This window comes from Microtus oregoni, unplaced genomic scaffold (genome assembly GCF_018167655.1).
Source record: "Microtus oregoni isolate MIOR12 unplaced genomic scaffold, Mior012 000002F_ref0000024, whole genome shotgun sequence".
In the NCBI taxonomy this organism is placed as follows: Eukaryota; Metazoa; Chordata; class Mammalia; order Rodentia; family Cricetidae; genus Microtus; species Microtus oregoni.
The window spans coordinates 83660813-83685908 of NW_024543061.1; the positions used below are offsets into that span (position 1 = coordinate 83660813).

The 25096-nt window shown below is 41.2% G+C and overlaps 1 protein-coding gene across 5 annotated transcripts in view; it reads right to left on the reverse strand.

The window, feature by feature from the left end:
• Sox5 (SRY-box transcription factor 5) overlaps positions 1 to 25096 on the reverse strand; it is a 380838-nt gene that overhangs the window by 243408 nt on the left and 112334 nt on the right. The gene's annotated exons all lie outside the window — the stretch shown is intronic.

A 25096-nucleotide genomic window follows, 5' to 3' on the forward strand; every position in this document is an offset into this window, starting at 1 on the left:
ACATGCAGAAGTCAGCTCTTCGCTGAAGCTTTGCATGCTGTTAATGTTTGTCTTCAATCTTTCAGGAGGCTTGATCTTCTTTTATTGCACATAATACATCTTTAAAGCTTGTGCTATTTTATCAGCAGCAATTACTGTCAATCTCTCCATGTTCTAATTTCATAAGCTTAATCATAACTGTGTAGACAAGGAAAACAGAGCAGGAGAGGGATGAGCGGAAAATGTGCTTTAGGGCCCCCACTGGGGTCTTGGAACTTGTCCTCCATGGACAAGAGGTACTGAAGTAGCTTAGTGTTTCTGACTAACCTGCTTCAAGTAATGAGTTACAAGACAGACTCAGCTTTCAAATGATCATGTGTGAATCAATTCATTTCTTAGCAGCACTTTGAAAAACATTAACTCAATCCCTGAAGATTAGTCTTCTACTGTCCTAATATAGCTTGTTACCCCCTTCTCCTTGTGGGAAGCAAGCAAATGACGTTCGAGAGATCTACAAGAGGCAAGCAGCTCTACATATACACCAAGATGCACTCCAAGGTCTACCAGGAGCAAACATAGGAAGGAGATGGAAGGGAAAGCCCGACTTTGCTGTCTAGATGCAGCTAAGTCAATACGATCTCGATCTGGGCGCTACCGGACATATGTAAGGAGGACAATGAGGCAGACGCGCAAAATAAGGAAAGCTGAAGCTTGACAAGCATCTAGAAGACACCCAAACCGTGTTGTGGTAGACTATACTTCACCTTGATGAAGTTCGCCTCGAGGATTTGTTCTTAGCACGCCCCGTGTGGCGTTGGTCACAGGGTGCTTTCTCTAAGGATTCCAGAGAGAACAAGGACCAGACATCCCGATAACTTCCCTTCATCTGTGCCTAGAGAGCATCGGGACGGAACACGTGTACCTAACAATCTGCTCTCTGTGTGATGATCGCTACAGTAATAACTGTAAAACGGCAAAGCAAATGTCTGCGCTGCAACCACATTTGCTTCCATTTTCTCAGTTGATGTGTTCCCCTTAATTGCCAGGAGATATTATTTTTCACCACTTAAATAATTTCCCCCGTGTTTATGCGAATTTTATTGTGCCACAATCACTTCTTAAGTGTCATGATTTTGCAAAATACACATTAGCATATATTACAATATGGGGAGATTCTGAGAAAGGCATTGTTTGGAAAAGAAATATTCTAACAAGAAGTGCATCGTGTATTGAGGAGGTAATTCAACAGGAGTTTTATGTCACTAAAGTCTAAGTTCTGCTTTAAATATCTTTCCTGGCTCTTCTTCCAGTTTGTGGGCAGCCCTACCTCATCTGACTCAGGCTCCTTTGCAAACATATGTGTCCCTCTGTGAGCTCTTCTCTTTATAACCCCTACGTTTCCCGCGTGGCAGACGCAACTCCCCTGCTCTCTCCATTATCAACGCGATGTAAATTGATCCCCAATCTTTCTACGTGTGGCATCCAGATGTGTGTTCCCCAAGTTCCTGAAGAACCTCTGGTCATTTTCTAGTCATCAATCAACAGATCCAATCTTCAGATCTCCAACCCACCTACCACGTGGTTAAATGTACCAACAGCACAGAGGAACGAGTGGCTATCGCTAAGGGTGGTGGGTTAGAGGCCGCACGATCCAGAGACCCTTCATGGGGCTCAAATGCAGAGCATGCAGTGCTAAACTGTATGTATCCAGTGTGCTCTTGGACACAGCCTGGCCAAGCAAGCATGCTTGAAATAGCACTTGTTTTTGCTGGAGAGAGCTATGTGCTTCAGAGCACTTTGCCTACAGGAAGAACTATTTCGAGCACTTTACAACCACTGTGCATGATGGGAAGGTCAGAGAAGCCCGTTTACCCAGAGCTGGACTCTGGGAAGGCATGTCAAAAATTAAAGTTTGGAGCAATTATGTTAAAAAAATAGACAATAGCAAGATGATCAGGTCTTGGGAACTGGGAAGTGTGGTCACTACTTAGAATATTTTATATATATGTAAGGAACTAAACCTCAGGAACTAACTTCTAAACGGTGAATAAAGTACCATCCTGCATGTAGCATAGGTTAGTCAAGACAAAGAAACTTCTAGAAAGGACAAACAAGGTTGTATCCATTTCTAAACTCTTGTCACAGTGGCGGCTTTAGAGAAAACTAGCAGATGACATGCTAGCAGATGACATGGAGGAAAACTATCGAGTTACCGTTTCTTATGCTTCATCCGCAAATCAATTTTTAAACAGTATTTATGACTTTGGATCTATATGTGGAGCATTTGCATAAACTTATCTGTACTAGGAATATGGACATATATTCGTGTAATACTTAAGGCAAGATCTTAGGGAGAACTGAAACCACCAAACACAATAAAGAACATGATAGTGTGTCTCGAGGAAGGAAATCAGAAAGGGGGTTTCAGAAGGGAGCAAGCACAGGCTGGCAAAAGCCGCTTTTAGCTAGTCAAACCCGGAGAGCCTCAGATAACTGTGGTGCACTTGGCTGCACAGGAAAATGTGGATTCAGTGCTGGGCTGGGTGCTAGCAGGGGCTCTGTGGGTGCTGTCTTGTGGGCGGACAAATCTTGCTCTCCCTTCCCCTTGTCAGCAACGAGTCCGGGAAGGTCGGCAGTGTCCTCGAGAAGGTGGCTCACCCGTGTTGCTCTCTGCCATTAAGGTGTTGTCTTAAGGTGAAGCCAGCGACACTGCTGGAAAACAGAGGGCTCCAGAGCCTCAAATCCGAGAAAAAAAACAAGCAAATAAAGCAGAGAAAAGAACCTGAAGCTTTTATTATGAAAGAATTTTGCTTTCTCGGAACTTCTGCCAAACTTACACTTATCTCCTTTTTGAAGTGGCTGTGTGTGTGTGTGTGTGTGTGTGTGTGTGTGTGTGTGTGTATGTGTGTGTATGTATATGTGTGTATATATATGGAACTTTTTCCTGCTGCTAAGGGTGTGTGTGTGTGTGTATGTATATGTGTGTATGTATGTATGTATGTTTTGGAGAAAGGCTTTTATGTGGCCAAGACTGACCATAGACTCCCTATATAGCTAACGCTGGTCTTCCACTTGCAAATCTCTTGCTTCTACCCCCAGGGAGCGGGGGTGTGGGGTGCCCTGCCTAGTTTTACGAGGTGGTGGGAATCCAAGCCAGACTTTTGTGCATCTAGGCAAGTACTCTACCAACTGAGCTGTGGTCTCACCTCTGTTGCCAAAGAGTATTAATAAAATACATCTGAGTCACGAATGGCTCCAAGATTTAAGATTTCAGAAGGTACTTACCGTGTAAGACACTTACTCAGTTGGCATTCACAACTGTGCCATGTTGCTCTGCTAGGTCTTGGTGGCAGGGCTAGATTCTATGCTAGGTGTGTCAGGGGCTTATACAGACAACAATTTCCGGGAATGTCCAGAAGGAATAAAACCAAACACTGTGAGCTACCCAATTCCAAACAGTAATCTCTACACATGCAGATGTTCCAGAAACACTGAACTAAATAAAGACAAATAAAACTCCCACACGACCATGGAAACCACTGTGTGTTTAGAAAAAAAAAGGTTAACATTGTAGTTTAAGAATGGAGTAGGATTACGGGATTCTAAATTTTTCTCCCTTTCTTCCCAATTTCTGCAATTGCTGCTGTGTGTGGGGAGCAAATGTGCAAACTAACAGTGTAGTTAGGGAGCAAGATGTTGAATCCAGTACATGAAAATCACATGTGTATGCTAAGATCACTCCATGCCTGTACATGAAATACACATGTGTATGCTGGATCACTCCATGCCTGTACATGAAATACACATGTGTATGCTGAGATCACTAGATGCCTGTACATGAAATACCCATGTGTATGCTGGATCACTCCATGCCTGTACATGAAATACACATGTGTATGCTAAGATCACTCCATGCCTGTACATGAAATACACATGTGTATGCTTTGATCACTGCATGTCTATGTGTATGCGATGATCACTACACATTATCAGAACATAGACATATTTATGCTAAGATTACTGCTTGTCTGTACATGAAATATATGTGTGTATACTAAGATCATGCATGTCATAAGAACACAGACATGTCTGTGTTCACAGCTGGACAGGGCATGATGAAACAAGGCTTGGACTCGGGGACTGACTCTTAGGGTACCGTGCTTTCCGATCCTGAATTTACACAGCACAGCAAGTAATCTCATGCTTAGTAGACACAAAATGCTCAACAAAGCACTCGTAAGCTGAATTTAACAACACATAAAAAATATGAGCTATTATGATGCAGTTGACTTCACCCCAAAGATGCAGAGATAGGTCAACACAAGAAATTAATAAACAAAATTCACCAGACACACAAAACAATACAAAACAGAAAGCACATGTTATCTCATTTGATGCAACATCCTGTCATGATAAAACTCCTGGAGAGACAAGGACGACAAGGGATATACCTCAAGTTAAGAAGACAGGCCAGGTGTGGTGGCATGTACCTTCAATCCCATTATTTGGGAGGCGGAGGCAGGTGGATTTCTGTGAGTTCGAGGCCAGCCTGGTCTACAGAGTGAGTTCCATGACAGCCAGGGCTGTTACACAGAGAAACCTGTCTTGAGAAACCAAAAAACAAACAAAAAGATCACTAAGACAATTACAGCAAGCTCACAGCCCACATCCTCCTAAATAGGAAGAAATCCGAGGCATCTGCACTAAGGCCGGGACCAAGATGAGGATGTCAACTCTTAGCATACCTATTCAATACAGACCAGGGTGAAGTCTTAGCCACAACAATAGACCAACTTAAGGAGATCCAGGATACCAGCAGTCAAAGTATCCTTGTTCGCAGATGATATATATTTGTATATAATATTTCAACCTCACACCATCATCATATACCAGTTTTTCTATGAGACAAAGTGGCTCTACTGGCTTCCTACTTTCAACTGGTATGGTGGCTACAGTATGCGTCACTAGAGAAAAGCCTATAATGACCTCTCTCTCTCTTTGAGCATCCCTCATTGAAGCAATTAGTGTGAAATGGGGTGACAAGCATTTTTCTGAAATAAAAGTAGATTTAAAAAAATCATTTAGGGAAAAATACAGTTTTTTAAAATATAATACTATATCAACAGGAAAGCATTGCTGATTTTTTCTTTAATGAGTTGGTTTTAGTGAACATAAAAGAAACATTTCTTTACATATTTACTTAGTATTACCTACTTAATTATATATTCATATAAGTGCACTTATAAATCTAATTCCGCAGACAGTCCACCTGAGAAGACCCAGCTAACTTGAGAGCTCTAGAGAACACAACTGTAGAGTTGTCAGGGCCCACTCTTCTGAAGTGACCTGTCCAAGCACCACTACAGCCAATTCTTAACTGCAGGGTCGAGCAAGACCCCAAAAGAAACAGGTAGAAAACACTAGCCCTATTCTCCATGCTCTTTCCTGCGGGCTTAGAGGTTGGTTCTTATTTATTTCAGCATTCCATTAGAAAACTGGGCGGTGGTGGTGCACGCCTTTACGCCTTTAATCCCAGCACTTGGGAGGCAGAGGCAGGCGGATCTCTGTGAGTTCGAGACCAGCCTGGTCTACAAGAGCTAGTTCCAGGACAGGCTCCACAACCATAGAGAAACCCTATCTCGAAAAAGCAAAAAAAAAAAAAAAAAAAAAAAAGAAAAGAAAAAAAAAGCCGTTTATCTATCTATCTATCTATCTATCTCCATCATCTGTCAGTCTGTCTGTCTGTCTATCATCTATGTATTTGTCTATATATTTATTTATCCATCATCTGTCTGTCTATCTCTATCTGTCTATCTATCCATCATGTGTCTGTTTGTCTGTCTGCCAATTATCTATCTATCTATCTATCTATCTATCTATCTATCTTCTGTCTGTCTCATTATATCTGTCCATCTATTTATGAGCCATCCATCTCTCTGCTGGAACTGGCTTTCATGAATGGCTGCAGTGGGGATCTGAAAGCACAGCAAGTCCGTGGAGAACTCCCACAAGAGCTGCTTTAGAGGTTTATTCTGTCTGGTGAATAAAAGTTACATTGTGATTTTAAATACAAGTTCCCTTTCTGTACCTCAACTATGTCCCTCCAACTTTACCTTTTTATACTTGCTTTGGATCCCTTTTTACTAGAGTTGAGACAAGTCCTGCCTTGTAGCTAAACGGAGTTGAGGGTGAAGTCTGGGGTGAGGGTGGTTTTTGTGATGTGGATGAAGCCTGCATGTGAGTGTGTGCTTGTGTGTATGTGCCTATTAACTGTTCAAATAATCCAGGAAAACAGAAAAAAAATGCTGAATGGGAGTTCTGTGGAAGGGCTAGCCAAGAAACAGAGCCGTAGCTGTGCACTGGGCAGCGAATTTCTCAAGACCCCGCTGCACAATGAAGCTACAGTGTGCAGAGGGCCACGCTGAGGAAAATGTGTGTTTACATTCACATACATGTGTGTATGAAATATAGAATTATTTGTAACATGTACATTGATTACTATTTTCCCTTCCTTGAAAAAAAAAACCTTCAAAAGAATGGAGATTTCTGGTATTTAAATAGCTAGGTAGTATTTAACTAATAAACTAGAAAATACTCCTGAGTCTGGATGGCAAGGTCAAGAAAGGGTGTAATTTAAGAGTCTGAACCTGCTTATATGTAACTCCTCTTCTCCCACATAAAAGGATGTCTGGAAAACCCCTAACTGTTACCTCTCAATGCTCAATCATGTATCAAATCCTTTGAGCTTCAATTTAGCTATGATGAATACTTTCAAACTATGATGAATTCATGGTGTTTACAACCCGAATTATACACAGCCACTACAATTCCAAGTTATTTTTCCTACAAGCATTGCCTGAAAAAGCTAAGACCTTCCTTTCTCAGTGGCACACATGGCAATGGGGTAACAGTGAAAACCTTGTATAAGCCAGTAAGACAGTGACTGGCAAAGGGGAAAAGCACAGAATGCAAGTGTGTCATCATTCCAAAGACTTATACATACGTCTGAAGGATGTGCTTCAGCAAAAGGGGAGAGAAAATTATATTTGAAATAATGTTACCAGCAGTCAAACAAAGCTCACATGTTCAGTCATGTTGAGTAGTTGACACTTAACATTCATATCATGAAGTGATGTGGGAGTCGCCTCTGTGTGCTGTGATTACTATTAATGAATTAAAAAAACTGCTCTCGACCTATAACGGGGCAGAACTTAGGAAGGCGGGGAAGCTAGGCTAAATGCTGGGAAAAGAAGGGCAGAGTCAGAGAGAAGCCAAGGAGCTACCACCAGAGTCAGGCATGCTGAAACTTTGCCGGTAGGCCACTGCCACATGATGATACACAGATTAATGGAGATGGGTTAAATTAATATGTAAGAGTTATCCAGTAAGAAGTTAGAGTGAATGGGTCAAACAGTGGTTTAATTAATATAGTTTCTGTGTGATTATTTCAGGGCTAAGCAGCCAGGGACAAACAAGTGGCCTTTTTACAACAATGAAGGGTAACATTAAAGAATGTTCTAGACAAATTGAGTCAAGAAGAGTCTAATATATATGGGATTTCCCTAAATCATTGGGCCTTCCTAGAAACCAGGTAGAAGGAAATAAATTCTGGACTAAACTTTCAAATTGTGTCGAACTCTTAAAATGTGTCTCTTAAATGAAGACCAATTTCCCTAATTACAAAGCTGTAGGGTCTTAGAGTTTCCATCATGACCGAATGAACTGAAAATTACCCAAAAGTCTCTGTAATGTGGTAATTTCCAGTCCATTACACTGCATTGACTCACGCTTCTGGAGTTCTGCGTGCATGTGGGGGCTGTGTTGAAATATTTCTACACTGCAAAGCTCTGAGGTAAAATGTATTAATCCACACGTGAAAGAAGGTGGGTCAAGTTCTGATGTTATATGGTGTCATTTTTATTTGAAGATGTAAGAAAAAATTAGTAACGAGTCTACAATATTTTAAAAATCAAAACATGAGTCTGTCTTAAATATAAAAATCCGAAAACTTACTCAGGTTCAAAGTGGCATTAATTAACGCTGATGCTTAATCAGTTCAAATCTTTTTTTCTAAATACAATTCCTGAAAACATCCTGGTCTTTTGGTATCTTAATTAGCTGAACTCTTCAAAAATAAAGAAGTACCACTTTTTCCCCCAACTCGCAGTAGTACAATCAGATTGTAAAAGGACATTGATGTCTGTAATTCTGTCACTTCGGTTTCCTTTCATTCGTGGTTTAGAGCTATCTGGATGGCTAAGGAGACACACAGGCATCTTACAGTCAGGATAAACTACCCTTGAAAGCCCAGAGCTGTGTGGCCAACTCACCAAATTCACATGTTATGATGCAATAGTGAGACTACTGAGTCCTCTTGGACTTGAGTTTGGGACCTGATATTATAGTGGAAAAGAACTCCAGGGGTAAGGGATCTCAGGTCCCAGTCTGACTCTGGGCAGACTTTGAGCAAACCCCAAAGCCTCTATAAGGTTGACACTATTCTATAGAAACATCACCAAGGCTGCACCTGCTGTGTGACTGTCAAGATAACAAATGGATCTGTTCCTCAAGGACCCCCAGTGGTGTAGGAAGTCCTGTATATGTGTTACTTTTGTTGGTTAATGAATAAAGAAACTGTTTTGCCCTGTGATAATGTAGAATAGAGCTACGTGGGGGAAACTAAATTGAATGCTGGGAAAAAGAAGGCAGGGTCACGAGACACCATGTAGCTGCCACTAGGGACAAACAAGCTGGAACCTTGCTGGTAAGCCACAGCCATATGGCTGTACAAAGATGAATAGAAATGGGTTAAATTAAGATGTAAGAGCAAGCCAATAAGAAGCTAGAGCTAATAGGCCAAGCAGTGATTTAATTAATACAGTTTCTGTGTGGTTATTTTGGGGCTCAGCAGCTGGGAACAAACAAGTAGCCTCCTACAACACCCCAAAAGCTTGCAAACACTGGTCTTGAGCAGTCCACAGCTCAGTTCCCCTTTCTCCTCTGAGAACACTTCCTTGCCTTCTCCCTGCTTGGTGTATTTCATCCCTATCCCTGTGGCCATGTGCCTCAAATCACCTCAGATCTCTCCCACTATTCATTCCTTACCTGGAAAAGTCTTCTGCATGATCAAGGCTAACACAGCTACTTAGCTTAAAAACAATGCTTTTCCATTGGGTAGATTTACAAATTTCTTTTTTCTGCTCTTTACTTGCATTGATTTTCACAACATCTCTGCTTACTAGACAAGCTAATTTTCTTATTATATTTTAAACTCCAACTTCTCATAGCAGAGATCCATAAGTGCAAAGTTGTCTCCCTTCTCTCTGATGTCTCCTTCTCCTGTCTGGATCCACAAAGACTAGACCCAAATCTGATTGAATTGCATTCCAGTTCTTATGGAGTGTCTCACCTATGACACATGCAAAATTCTTATCTTTTTCTCCCATGGGTAAACACTGAAATTTAAGTGTCCATACTCTTTTATTGATCATATATGCAAAAACATACACAACAACTTGGCTGTCTCATATGGATTAAGTTTGTGCTTTTTCATATAGCTAACTATTTTCACAAAGTTCACAGAAATTCTTCTGTACATGGAGGTACACATTTACCTATATATTCACATATACAATCACACACACATACATATAAAAGTGATGCCTTATTTCTGACATGCCATAGGACAACTACAGTTTTAGACCAGTAGACTTTTTATGTGTATGTGTCTATACATAGACAGGAAAATCTTTGTCTGCACACACATTCTTACTACAACACTAATCACTATAGTCAAAATAGGAAATCAGCTTACATGTTCAATGATGGATGTATTTATAAAGAAAATGAGCTACTTATCCATACAGAATATTACTAATCAATAAAAGATTATCATTTTATCTCTTGTGCTAACACAAATGGGCTCAATACTGTCCATTCTATATTAGTGTCTTCTAGAAGATAAGGACTTAAGGAATACATGTTAAAAATTGTTAAGCATATTAAATTATTTGGATTCACCAATTTGTTAATTTTAACACCAAGACAATGTTGAAATAATACTTTATACTCCATATACAAAGAATTCTGTAACTGGGCAGTGGTAGTGCATGCCTTCAATCCCAGCACTGTGGAGGCAGAAGCAGGCAGATCTCTGTGAGTTCAAGGCCAGCCTGGTCTACAAGAGCTAGTTCCAGAGCAGGCTCCAAAGCTAGAGAAACCCTGTCTTGAAAAACAAACCAAACAAACAAAAAAAGTATTCTGTAGTTGTAGCTTGAAATCAAAACTCTTCCTCTAATGCTCATTGACTAAAACCAAGATGTGACAGACCTAAAAGGGACAACAAATTTGTAGAACCATGGCAGCAGCATTTCTCCTCAACAACGTTCTATCTGCAGTGGATTGAAACTAGCAAAGAGATCTACAATCGGCCAAGGTGAAGAAATGAAGTGCTTGTGGAATTCTCAACCCTAAACGGAACACGTACACAGTACGGCCTCCTCCCAAGACTCTGGGTCACTTGGGAAAGAGCGGAAAGAGCGTTAGAATAAGGAGTGACTAGTGACTTCAAGGATACATTATCTTCTGAACACAACAGGGTCTCTGAACTCATGAAGTCACAGCAGTGATGACAGAATGCACAAGTGTGCAAGCCTAAACCAGACCGAATGGAGAGGGACCTTGTGCATGAAGTCTCATCCCTAGCTAAGAACCTTTGGGCAACTGTTAGGTGATGTGAGGAGGGTTAGATGATCTCTAAGGATGCCGTCCATCACACTCCAGTGGAAGGCTACACATTCAGGAATGGTGGGTCAGTACAAACTGGTCTTGATTTTTTTAAAGGGCACAAACTTGGATGGATAGTGAAAGATGGGCGTCTGTGGGAAGAGCTCAGGAAAATCACTCATAAAATTCTCAAAAAATGAAACAATCATTTCTTAAAATTCTTTAAACTTTAAGTGATTTTAAAATGTGCCCCAATACCTGGCAGTGCAGTGAGCTGGGGTAACAGATGTGTGCCCCAACACCTGGCACTGCAGTAGCTGGGGTAACAGATGTGTCCCCCAACACCTGGCAATGCAGTAGCTGGGGTAACAGATGTGTGCCCCAACACCTGGCAATGCAGTGAGCTCTTTGTAAGATGCTCAACATGTTTTAAACCAAGGACACGAAAGACTCATTCCACTGGTTGATGCTACAAAGTGGAAAACAGAACTTCCAAGCCAGTTCAGGCACAGAATGATGTGACAGCAGCCGCCAGAATGAAACAGAATCGAATACTTTTTGTTTGTTTGTTTGTTTCTGAGACAGAGTTCCTCTGTGTAGCCATGGTTGTCCTATGGACACCAGGCTGGCTTTGAACACAGAGATCCATCTGCCTCTGCCTCCCGAGTGCTGGGATAACAGGGATGCACCACCAAGGCCTGGTCGAAGAGAAGACTTTTAAAAGTAGACACTGTTGTGAAACTGTATCAGAAACGTGACTGAATAAACACTGAATGGCTGCTACCCTTCCTCACAGGGACAACTCAAGCTCTGTACATAGACTTTTTAACATTTATATTGTATGCAATAAAGAAACTAGTCTTAGTATTATTAACATTATTAATGTGAACAATGTTATTTATCTAACAGAACAGTAAGGAGCATTCTTAAAGTTAAGAGTTAAAAGATCAAACTACAGAACTATACTGGTTTCTGAACATAATCCTATAAATATAAAGACTAAGGAATTATTTTAGGGGTAGCTGAGTGGATAGTAGTGTTTGCCACAGAAGCCTGACAAGCAGACTTTGGAACTGTAGAACCAGAAAACACAGGAGCACAGACATCTGGAAACTTAGCATACCTCTAGGGACAGATAGGAGATGCTGATAATGGCAGAAGTCCCAGGAGCTCAAGGGCCAGCTAGCATGGCTTGCAGAGCAGCCGAGAGACACTGCCTCAAGTAGTGTGGAAGAGTGAGAACCAATACTCAGAGGCTATTCTCTGACTGCTACTTGCATGCCTTGACATGTGTGTTTGCATGTGCCCCTACATACACACAACATATATACACCCACACACTCATACACACATACACAAACACATGTACATATATACACATGCAATATTTGTTTTATATATGGAAATTTAAAGATAGACAGATTCCATTTCACCATAAATCATGATCAAAATTAACTTTCACACATATTATTTCAATGCAATATTATAAAGATACTAAAAGTGAATATAAAATTTAAATTAAGAGATAATGGGCTTGGGATGGGTGATGGTGGCACACGCCTTTAATCCCAGCACTTGGGAGGCAGAGGCAGGTGGATCTCTGTGAGTCTGAGACCAGCCTGGTCTACAGAGTGAGTTCTAGAATAGGCTCCAAAGCTACAGAGAAATTCTGTCTCAATAAACAAAACAAAACAAAACAAAAAACACAAAAAACAAACAAACAAAAGAAAGAAATAATGGTCTCATATAGCAGTACACCTGGAAAGTAGAAGATATATTCTCAGACTAGGACCTAAGGTGTGCCATCTTGGAAGGAACTATGATGTTTTCTACTTCCAGTGCCCAATATCAATAAAGTTTTCATGCAACTGTGGCTACTCTGTCCCCCAGTACAGAAAGACCCCCCATGAAACGTGCCGATATACCAGAGAACTAGCCCAGGCGGACACAAAGAATGGTTGTTCTGAAAACTGGGACCTCATGACAGGAAGCTCGGCTGTCGCTTTTCTTTACAAACTGAACGTTGAGCAAAATGCATTCAAAGCATGACGCACCCGGAGTGCTAAGCTATGCACACAGCTGAAGAGCAGAAAATGCTATTTTGCTGCTTCCGCTTCCACCTGTCAGGTTAGATGCTTCTCTGAAGTTGGGCCGTCAGAGAGTGCCCTGCAGATGTTCGCATGGCGGGCTGCATCTGCAGCAGAAGCCAGCCCAACAAAGGAAGGCATTCTGAAGAAGCAGCCGCAGCATTCACACTGGAGACATTCGCCTTTCCCCTCATCTGCAAAATTATCACCCTACATTATAGAATAGAGAATTAATTATGATGCAAATACAAAACATCAAGTTACTTAGAGACCATAGTGAAATGCGGACTTATTGATCGGCATGTCCTGTTGCTAAGAAACAGTTCACCCAGACTTAGCCCACTTTGTGAAACCCTGCTGGAGGAAATCAATATGGTTGTTGCATTCAATCTTGTTTGGGTTTTCTCTTGTTTTATGAGACACGGCTCTACTCTGTAGGCAAGGATGGCTGGGATCTTACTATGTAGCTCAGAATGACTAAGCTGGTCATTCTCCCCTCCTAAGGCTCCTGAACGCTAGGGTTATAGATGCATGCCACCATGCTAGGCAAAACTGCTGAGAGGCTTCTCCCAAGACACGGCGTAGAAAGAACAGAGTGTCTTTCTTTCTCCCTTTCTAGCCATTGGCTCTGGGCTGTTTGGTAATGCCCACACACACCGAAAGCATATCAACAGGATGCACAGGGTTGGACTAATTGCCAATGAGAGATAGGAAGACCCATTCTAATGTATGGAGAGTGAGAGAGATTGGAACTTGGTGGGGAGAAGGGAGAGGACAGGGGAACATGGACAAGACGGGCAACATTCTGGTGTGTGGCCTTCACAGTTTAGAATGACAGCTCCAAGATGAGGCAATCATGATAATCCTTTATATTTTCTAACACACTAAAGGCCAACAGGGTGGCCATATTCCTGCTGAAATGATTTCTTAAAAAGAGATGTAACTTTAGACATGAAAACTTAAAATGATTTGAAACAGACAAATAGAAGGTTTCCCATATCTTATACACAAAATCTGCTCTACCAAAGAATGGAGTATTATGCCTAAGAGTTTCTATACTTTGGAAATATTAGTTGTGTCAAAATTAATTAAAATATAAATTTTTAGTTAATTTATATTTTATATTTAAATTACAGTGGTATTTGAGTTCACCCTTCTTTCTGATTGTAGATATGCTCATTGGTACATTTTACATGAGCAGAAACAAACAGACATGTTAGCTCATTAAATGGTCTTTCTAATTGTCATGTTCTACCCTTCCTTTGGAAAAAATGATGACAATGGTCTCCAGTTTTCCCTTGTCAATTACCAAATGAAGAAAGAAGTCTTTAGGGAAAGACACAAACAACTAAAATTAGATGTGGAACAAATTCTGTAAAAGCATAGTCTCCTCCTATGGTCAACACCACGTGACTTGCAACACAGACCTTTAGAGGCAAGAAGAACACACAGAGTGTCCACTTCCTTGTCATTAGGTCAGGGCCTTGCCATCTAATCTCAACAAAGCCCTCACAGATATGCACAGAGGAGAAATTGCTAATGCTCTGGGCATCTCCCAACCAAACTAAGTTGACTATGGAAATTAGCCATAGCACAGCGACGTACACTCATCACTTTGTGTCGATACACTCAACACCAGTCACTGATCACCCACCTTTGAACCTTGACCTTTGTCCCCAAACACAGCACAGAAAACGTGACTTGCTCGTGGATGTCTGTGTGATTTGTCTATGGACTAAACAACTCTTTCCCCAAGTCCTCCTTAATCTCTCCATTATCTCAGATGTTCAGGAGATAAAATTCTGACTGCATTGCTCATATGCTATATATGTTTCTATACTATGATTTGGGTGGTTAGCGGTAAACATTTTCTATGGGTTTGTAGACCATTTCCTATAAAAGTAAATAGGATTTCATCCAAATCTGGTCCCCACATAATTTTCTGTCTTGCTGCTCAAGCCGTCTGCAATCTGGGTTCTGACCAGGTAACTACCTACTTCTAAGTCTCCCCAGGGATTACCGCACTGTTAACACGCCCTAGCTACTCTGCTCAGTGTTCATAAAACCACATCAACAAACATTCCTCATGTTCTTTCCTGCTTTGAGATGTTTCTTATGAAGACAGAACTAGAATCTGTCTACAAATCCAGTCTTCCCACTCTCTCTAAATTTTCTAACTAGCTGGGGAGACAGCTCGGCCTGTAAGGCGCTTGCCATACAAACATGAGGAGCTGAGTCAGTTCCCAGCATCCACGGGATCTGCTGGATGACTTTGCCCGTGTCAGTGAGCCTGGGGAAGTAGAGACAGGAGTATTCCTGTGGTTCATGACCAGAATAGGCAAGGGCTAGGGTCATGAGAGAACGTGCACACACGTGTACACACCGTTCTCTCTCTCTCTCTCTCTCTCTCTCTCTCTCTCTCTCTCTCTCTCTTTTTCTTCCTCCCTCACGCTCTCTTCTTCTGTCTCTCTCTCTCTCTCTCTCTCTCTCTCTCTCTCTCTCTCTCTCTCTCTCTCTCTCTCTCTCTCTCACACACACACACACACACACACACACCATGCTGCACTACCACAATCTCCCCAAGCCTGAACCTCAACTACCACTTCTGTACAAGTTTGCAAACCTCCATTCTTTCGTACCTCTTTCCAGTCCTATTCTCTCACCGAATGCTCCTCAAACAGGTTGGTCTGGCATGATGGCGCCTCAACTTAGCCATGTCTAAAAGACAGACTCTCCCCCTGCCCAGAAGGCAGCCCCCGCTCTTCAGTGAGCAAGCAGTCAGTGCTCTACAACTCGTCCTAGCCTTCCTTAGCCACACCCCGCCAGAAGAGCGAGAAGGTACAGATCAAGGTGCAAGCCGCAGAGCCTCCTCCTCTCCGGCCTCCAGCACTGGCTTGAGTACATAAGCTGTAGCTGCAACACGCTGCTCCACACAGGTGGTGGAGACACACTTAGCTCCCGTGTAAATGCCGAACGCTCGCCCCTGCACAGCCCAGCCTGAAGAGATCTTTTGATCTTTCCGGGATCTGTATCAGTGTAAAGCACAGACCGGCAGCCTTGGTACTATTCTTATGTGAAATGCTCCCTGTCCTGCAAGAATAGTTGAGAAAAAAAAATCCTATAGTAAAAACAACATTGTATTTCGCAGATTACAGTAATTCCTCACGTTGGCTTTTAAAGGATAATGGTGTTCAGCAAACTGCTCACAATCTCAATTAAAAGTGCAGAGGCCACAACTCACTATACCGTAGCCTCCCAGTCATCAGGGTCCACAATCCTCTCAATGTGCACAGTACATGATGATCTGGGTTTGGGGCAAAAAAGATGACTTTGGGGGAAAAGAGCCCCATCTCATACAAGAAAGGGGGTGCTCATTTTTAATTTGAGATCTTGTAATCCTCTCTTTAAGAGTTGAGTCCATCGGTTTCTTTTTACATCATTTTAAGAGTTGTTTTATTCTAATCTCCCTCATTCTCTCTCTCTGTACCCATTTCTACCCAACATACCTATAAAATACTTCCATTCCATGAGATTTTAATAAAACTGTTTGCCTGTGCAAGTTGATGTTGTTGAAACTAAGCAAAATTCACCAGTAACGAAGTCTTATTAGAATCACTAAGTATTTTCACTTAGGATTTCTTAGTTACAAGTCAAATATTGACAAAAACGGTCAAAGAGCAAAACACCATTTATTGAAAACCTGTTACGGCCACTTTGAGATAACTATTTAGTACGGGTTTATATACAGATATACTTTTAAAACAAGACATTAATCTCTCGACTCTAAACTTAACGACTAGACCTCTCTCCCGAGGTAACATCCTGGGCCCCTCGGTTTTCCTTCACTGTATCCAATCTTCCATAGACTCAGCTTCGACCAGGACAGGTTTACTCGTCTTCATAGCATGGGAAGTTTTAGTTCATGATCTGGTGGTTTCACTGAACTGCTCTGGTCCAAACTGAACTTTGGTAAGTGGATGAGGAGGCTGTGCCCTTCACCCCTTCAAGGCTGCACACACCACAAGGCACAGAACTCCAACTAGGTATACCTCGATGGTTTCCACAACCTCCCAATATTGCCATGTAGGGATGAAACTATTACATCGGCCTTGGGTGGAACATTCTAGCTCTAGGACTTAGCAGTTCAAATGAATCTGCCTATTTACATATAGTGATATACTTCACCAGTTCCCGGTGTTCCTAAGATTCCAGTTGTCTTTAGCAATCAGGCCACATCTGTGTATTGCATGTGTGAGATTATGCACATCACCCTCCTCTCATAGAGAATATAAATATAAAGATATACTTTACCTTTCTTGAGTCTCATAGAGAATACCTATACTTTACCTTTCCTAAGTAGAGACAGTGTTAATACCCAACGCTAAATTGAAATTAAATTTTAATCCTTAACTTAATTTTTAAAACTTAGATAATTTTCATATATACATATGTAATGTTGCATGATCCTTTAGAGCTGTGTGCATTTAGAGCAGTGGCTGTCAATCTGTAAGCTGCAACCCCATTGGGGGTGAAACAACCCTTTCACGGGGGTCACATGTCAGATATCCTGTAGATCACATATTTACGTTATAATTCAAAATAATAGCAAAATTACAGTTATGAAGTAGCAATGAAAATAATTTCATGGTTGGGGGTCACCATGGCATGAGGGGCCATATTAAAGGGTCACAGCATTAGCAAGGTTGAGAACCACTGCTTTCGAGAATAAAACTAAAATCTAATCAATACGTCATTTGGGGGATGACATACAAAATTGGGCTACCTTGGAGTGTTCATGACATATATCTGAAAGGCAGATATCTCTGCACTGTTAGGTTATATGCTTGCCTGTGAACAAAACATCCGTGATGAGATAAGCAAAGAAAACTGATGCCCAAGACCTTCCAGAAGGAAAAAGGCAGGGGGCGGGGCAAAGGTGAGTGACAGGAGCTTAGGATGTAAATATATCTCATTATACATACTTTATTCTAGTCTCACCCACTCAGTACACATGATAGCCTCCCCAAATATAAGATTCACTTTTATAAGCATAACTATTTGGAAGGGAGGAGGATACAAGAGAAGTCAATGCAAGCTTCAGCCACTTAAATTCATCTTTCAAAACTATTGTGGACTATCCTGAAATTCCACGACAACTGTTAAGTTTTATTGGAAAATGTTTTCATTGATAAAGTATTCTTAAATATACGAAATTTAAAATAAATGTCAGAGTTGTCACGAGTTTTCTTTTGAGATGTACCTGTTATAGCCAAGATCTTGTACCCCAATTCAATCAATATAAAACAAACTGACAATCTGTGATGCTTCCATCTTATAAGTTATGATGTTAAAATATGGATAAAATATTTGAGTTCCAAGTAGTCACAATAGCAAACAAATATTTCTATCTATCTATTTAAAATTTTACGGAGTTGAAATGACTGTACTTTTCAGGGGTTTATCTGTAGAAAATTCACACTACTTCTTAAAGCTCTTTTCTCATCCAGATAGATCCCAAGTTTTGGCAGTATTCTAGAAATGAATATCCCCTTGGGATTGAAAATGTTGAAACAAAGAGTCTGGACCCCCCCCCCCCCAACCAAATGTTTCTGACCCAGTAGCAGGCTGAAAGCGAAGTTGCTCAGAGTATAAACAGAGACAAAAGATCTGTGCATCTGAGAGAAAGAGAAAGGCCGTAAACCCCTGAGCGTCTGCAGCATTGCTGGAAACAGGCGCAGTCATCAGCAGGTGCAGGGCTCTCTGTACCACCTAACTTCTCCCTCGTTCCCATTTTCCAAGTTGAAGCTCATGGGATGCACCCAGATGCATCTAGCACATCACCAGATACAGGCAGGAGCGTAGCACGTGACTCACATTTATAACACAGGCATGGATTCAGGCTGTATTGTGATTTAGGACTTTTACGATCATTTCCTATGTGCTTCATCATAATACAGGTTCCCTTTAAAACACACACATACACACATTGTTTCTTTGAGGCTCTCTGAGAGGCACAATGCAGGCTGATCTTGGCAACCTGTAAAAGTGCCCAGCCGAAAATTACTAACAGCTGGAGATGACAGTTGTTTTAACAGCTGAGCTGACAGGATTAATTTAAATGCACTGAAATCAAAAGTAGGTAACACCTGTTTAGTCTTCTCGGGCCATTCGACAAGGTAGGCCTGACAAGAAGCAGCGCCAGGATTGTGTCTCTCTCCTAGAAGGACAGAGGGGCATCCAAGGAGAATGTCACCTTTGTGATGGAGGTGGGGTTAGATTTTTGCAGCAGGGGACTGGACAGCCTTTATCAGTTTTTAACATCTGGTTCCTATAACAGAAGGCCTCCTCTTTCTTCCTTCCCTGTCCAAGGTCTGTGACCCAAACTCAACAGTGGCTAAAGATCACCAGATTTCAAAGGTGTGGTTTGTGCGTAGAGCTTCCTGGGAACTCTCCGGGGTTAATTCTTGTATTCTCTTTGAGCTGCCCAGCCACACAAGAGAGTATGTCTTTGCTTTTTCACTCCTCTTATCTTCGGCTCCAAAATACCTCCTATCACAGGGGAGTTTGCACTGCAGACAGTTGCCAAAAAACATACGCAGAGTTGGGTGTGAATTGTACATTTGTCAGTATTGATTGTTTTAAAGGAAAAAGAAGTCCTCTCAAATCAAAGTGATTTCCAAAATCTTGGGAATACAGAGAAAGCCATGTAGGGTGTCAGTGGCGGTGCACTGAGATTTCTTTAAATGGGACATATAAACATAAACATATTATTCTTATGTGCACAGGCTCATAAAGGAGGTACCACCACATGGTTTAAAGCAAAAGTACCTGGTTTTCTTCACTTCCAAGAATTAACCTTCAGATTTACTTAGGAAAACAAAAATTACTATCTCCAACACAAAGAGCTTAATATTGAGAATACCAATGTCCCCAAATCAAAAGCGATTCCTTTAAAATGTGATTCCAAAACTGTACTCTTGCTGTTTTTACGGTATGTCTACATTATTCCAAAATTCCATTTTTCCTCATTTCAAAGAAAACACGTCCCTATTTCATGAATTGGGAAAACAAGTATTTTGAGGGTAAAGGTGGCTCCTTTCTTGTTTCTGACCGGACACTGAAAAGTACAGACAATGGAGTGTTTATGTTCATCTGGTTTACAGCCAAAATAAATATAGAAGACAATAATATTTTCCTTTGTTCCACTCAAGTCAATATAACATGTGCGAAAGAAATTTTGCTGAGCCAACGTTTCAGAATACTTAAAACCTAGAGGGTTTTAAAATGTTCAGGTCAAAGTGAGGTACAATTAAAAACATGCTTTTTGAATTTGCTTAATTTGGGAGCATTTGGATGTATTTTACAGAGGATCCAACTTGTATGCATACAGCACTGGCAGCTTTAATTCTTCCTAACAATAGATGCAGTGTGAGAAGCACTTTTAAAACACTCACTGTAAAAACCAGGACAACTGTATTGTTTGGTTGGGTCAATGGGATCCATCCCCATTCCCACCAACCAACAACTCAAAAGTGTAATAAGCTGCCTCAGGCACTGGGCTGACAATCTAGAGTATCTAGAGTCATTGATCCCCTCTTGTAGAGTAATTCCATCTGAACTCTACATGCACGCCCACATGCGCGCGCGCGCGCGCACACACACACACACACACACACACACACACACACACACACAGAGAGAGGAGCTGCGAAACAATAGGTTTCCATATGGCTTTTTACAAAGATCTTCAGTCTTATTTACCTGTCCTCCTCAGAGTCCCTCCTCAGAAACTGTTCATGAAGTACCCTCATTTGAGAAAGGAATTTCTCTTTAGTTAAGCTCAAAATAATATAAATACATGCAAGGTCTACACAACTCAAGACAACAAAAACAAAACAGATTTTAAATTGCCTTTACAATGGTCATCCTGAACAAGTCCAAAACACTGTAGACTTCCCCAGAAATATGTGGGTGAAAATTAGTTATTTACATATCTTAAAGATCATTTAAATGTATTTATTATTAGAAAAGCCTCAGAACTGAGTTAGCCCGGTAGTTACAGTGCCTATAGCCAGAACTCCAATCAGGAATTTGAGCTGCACAGCATAACGCAGCTACTCATGGCACCTACTCATTGTCCACAAATGGGGGACTTGTTCCTACAGGAAAGTCTGGATGTGATGATGACCACTACATTTCCCAGCCATCACTGAAGATCTGACTGTGGCAGGGACAGTAAACTTGCCCTGACACATGTCAACTCACTTTGGTCAAAATGCCTAGCAAGAATTGTTTCTTTAAGACAATTTCTGATAGAAGTTTGCAAAGAGAAAACACAGATGGGGATTTTTTTTTTCTAGAAAGAAACACTGATAGTTTGAAAGGCTGTAAGTTCCAGTTATTAGATCTCTTTAGAGAGGGAGCCAAGAAAGAATTGAAGCCTAGAAATATCTGCGCACACTCACAACCAAGTCGAGGCAGACGAGGGAGATCAGGGCATTGAGTTCACCTGAGATGCTCTTGTCCGCACTGGAAGGGAAGGTGGATTAGCGGGAGAAGGGCCACTTAAACTCCTTTCAGCGTTTGAAGCTGGAATTAGTAAACTTCCACCTCCTGAGGGCCGGCTCTGCCTACGAAGGTGACGCGAGATGCCCTACACACAAATATGTGCTAAAATGTTTCTCCTTGGGGTCTCCAAACAAAGAAGAAATAGACAGGGCAGTCGGTGACCTTCAAGGGGCCATGGTGAGAGTCCAACAGAGTTATTGCTAAACGAAAAACAAAATAATTCCTCTACCTCCCATTACTCTTTACGTTCAGTTCTGTGTCAACAACCACAAAAGTCTCAAGCAGTTTCAGAAAAGCTAATTGTACTTCTCTGCCATTTAGTTCTAGGGAAAAAAAATCTTTGTGCTTTTCTGTTTCATGGTTCTCTCTAGGTTTTCAGTCTATTGGGCATACAATAATAATTGTTATTCTATTCTGCCTAATGATAGACCCTTCGACTTCTATCAAATAAGAAGCGGTTTCTTCCCTGCTTTTTATTTCTTTACACAACTCAGAGGCTCAAAGAACATAATTACAAACAATTCCTCAAGAATGGTTCAGTTAATGTTAATTTATACAACAAACTAATTACTGCCAAATGGTAAGAATCACATGTGGAAATCCCTTCTCCCACGCACACAACTCAACCAGCAACCATCTGTCTCCGCTCCGGAGAGTGCAGGGACACCCGGAGAAGACTGGGGGAGGAAGGGTGTGGGCTCATCAGTTCAGTGTCCTCCCTGCAAACCAGGCCCGGAGGACCACATATGTGCACTATCAGCTGGGTGCAGGAAATGCAAAGAAGAAATACGCAGGCGGAAGGGTGTTCACTGAGAACATGTCGGCTGCAGTTTTCCCTGCAGGCACCATCTACCTTCCTCAAGCACAGGGTGCTCTGTATTTGGTTTAGGTACAAACTATATACTTTACTCTGCCATTCTAAATGCTCACCCTTTCCCTATGCAAAGAGGCACTGCTGAGTCTTCTTTGGGGAAGTAATTTCTGAAATGAGATGTGGTTTAGTCTATATCTGAAGCAATTAATAAAATAATCTCCTTGCATATAATAAATTGAGAGCTACTTGCTAAATTATTGAAATCATATGTATCATATATATACATAGAGAGAGCTAATAATACTTTTTAACATTGAATTGGGTTGAAATATAGTAAATACAGCAAAATATGGACAATTATTTTCTTTAAAATGACAAGATTAATTTTGACATGTAAGGTATGTCTTTTCAAGTGGAATAAAAATATCTAAGTAGGGTAAAGGTATATTAAATTTTATTTTTATATAAATTAAAAGAGCAATCGCAGATGCCTTTCAGCACTTGACTCTCTGCACAGAGACACTGGTCCTTGTCAACTATGCATTGAGTGCAAACTGAAGTGAGATAGCATACGGTAGTAAAAGATTATTGAGTTTTCCCTGATGTGTAGGCTTCTGGGATTAAAAGAGAGTTCATGTGTAACATGTCCTCATCTCACTAAAGTTGGTCTTTTCCCTTCATGCATGTGCCAGTCGCCAGCTGACCAGGGAGAGGACCCAAAACGAACTGGAAGCAGTGCACAGCAAATCATAACTTCCTCCTTGCACAGAGATACCTCTCTGGGTACTCAGAGAGATGTCTGGAGAAAGCCAGGAGAAAGACTGTGCAGTAACATAGCTGCCCCAAAGCCCGAAGTGCAGAGGCTGAAATGGAATTTACTTGAAGATCTTTCTTGAGTTTATTTCATCAAAGTTGACACAAATTTTGGGCTGGAATTAGGAATCCTTTTGCCTTTGCTCCAATATTCAGCGATTACACTGTGCATCAGAATATCAAATTAATTCCCCGCAAGGTGTATGTGTTAACTTAAGATGTTATAACAAAATTTAACTGGAAAGACCTTGAGTGATAAGGCTGTTTAATGTGGGTGAGGGATAATTCTAGACTTGCAAAATACTTTTGCTGATGTCATAGAAAAGAAGTAAGCAAAGGAATAGTGTCTACAATGATGATAATGGAGCAGTTACCATCTTGTCATGGGAGAGGGGAACCATCTCCTTACCTTGATGCCATGTGTACTTGGCCAACCTGAGACTCACATACTTTGGGGAGGTTACCAGAGGATACAGGTGGCAGAAGGATGGCCTCAGTCTCAATGATGTTTCTGCAAATGACCCTTCACTTGTGTTACTTTCAGTCCCAACAAACTCACTGCTTAGCTAACGAGTTCTGACTTGAACAAAACTGTATGTTTATACTTCCTCTTGTTGCGAAAGGAAATTTATTTGCCTAATCCCACAAAAATTAATCCAACAGCAATATAAAAATGATTAATTGCCACTATTTTATGTTCAAATAAAGGAAAATGAAACACTCACCTAAGGTTAACCATATAATAATAAAGCAAACATGAGTCCCAAAGCCTCAGCCCTTGGTATTTTATCCATGGGACATCTCCTTGGATCACTACTAACAGCCCCTGGGTGGTTGGTTTTCAGGTAGGGCAGAAAACGACCATCTGCTGTTGAATTAAGATGTTCAATCTGGAGTCACTGTGCTAGGAAACTGGACAAAACTCTGACCACACCAACATTCCTGTTCTTCCAAACAGCTGTAGGAAGACATGCTGTTTAGAAAGGAAGATAATAAATATTTGGGACCTGAAAACTATACTGTTCAACCTCATCAGCCTTGTAATACATAAACATGTAAGAAAAAATGAACATGACCAGAGACCAGTGAAACTGTAAAGACACAAAGTAACTGTGTTAAATTATTTTTGTATCATAAAATAATCTTTTGATTTTTCCAGGAATCAAAAATGGAAAATGTAAAAACTACTCTCTGCTCAAAGAATTCTCTGGGCTTCCCTGTGTGCTGACCACACTAAGGGGCCATAGTCTAGTAAGAAAAAAAAGACAGACAGATTTCTTCAGAAAGAAATCTGGACAGAGATTTAGAAAACTGTTGGTAGAGTTGAAATATTAACTAACTATGAAGGGTCAACAGTTATCAGTCAGTTGTAAGTTCAAGGAAAATCACAGGGACTTAACAGTTTATAAGCAAAGAAAAGCATGGCAGCTCAGGGAAGATACGGAAGTGAAGAGCTGTCAGAGCAAGGGTTGTACAGAGGGATGTGGGAAGTGGCAGGATGCTAGAAATAAAGCTTAGACAGAAAGTGAGCACACGATGATGGAGGAGGGTCATTTGTCTATTGTTACTTTCATTGGTTAATAAAGAAACTGCCTTGGCCTTTAATAGGACAAAAAATTAGGTAGACGGAGTAAACAGAACAGAATGCTGGGAGAAAAAAGCCAAGTCAGGCAGTCACCATGATTCTCCCACCAGACACAGGTTAAGATCTTCCCTGGTAAGCCACCTCGTGGTGATACACAGATTATTAAAAATGGATTTTCGATATGTAAGAACTAGCCAATAAGAGGTTATAACTAATGGGCCAGGCAGTGTTTAAAAAAATACAGTTTCTTGTAATTATTTCGGGGCATAAGCTAGCCATGCGGGAGCCGGGGCGGCCGGAACGCAGCCCTGCAGCTTCATACAACACATGAGCCTGGAGACAAACAGGAAGTGTGATTAGTTGAGAAGTTACAGAGGAAGTGCACTAGAAGAACTAGAAGGAAGTGAGTAGAAGTCACTCACAGGAAGTCAACTCACCAGACTGGACACAAAGACAGGAAGTGAATTAACCAGGCTGGAAAGTTAATAGGAAGTGAGCTCACCAGGCTGGAGACAAAGAGGAAGT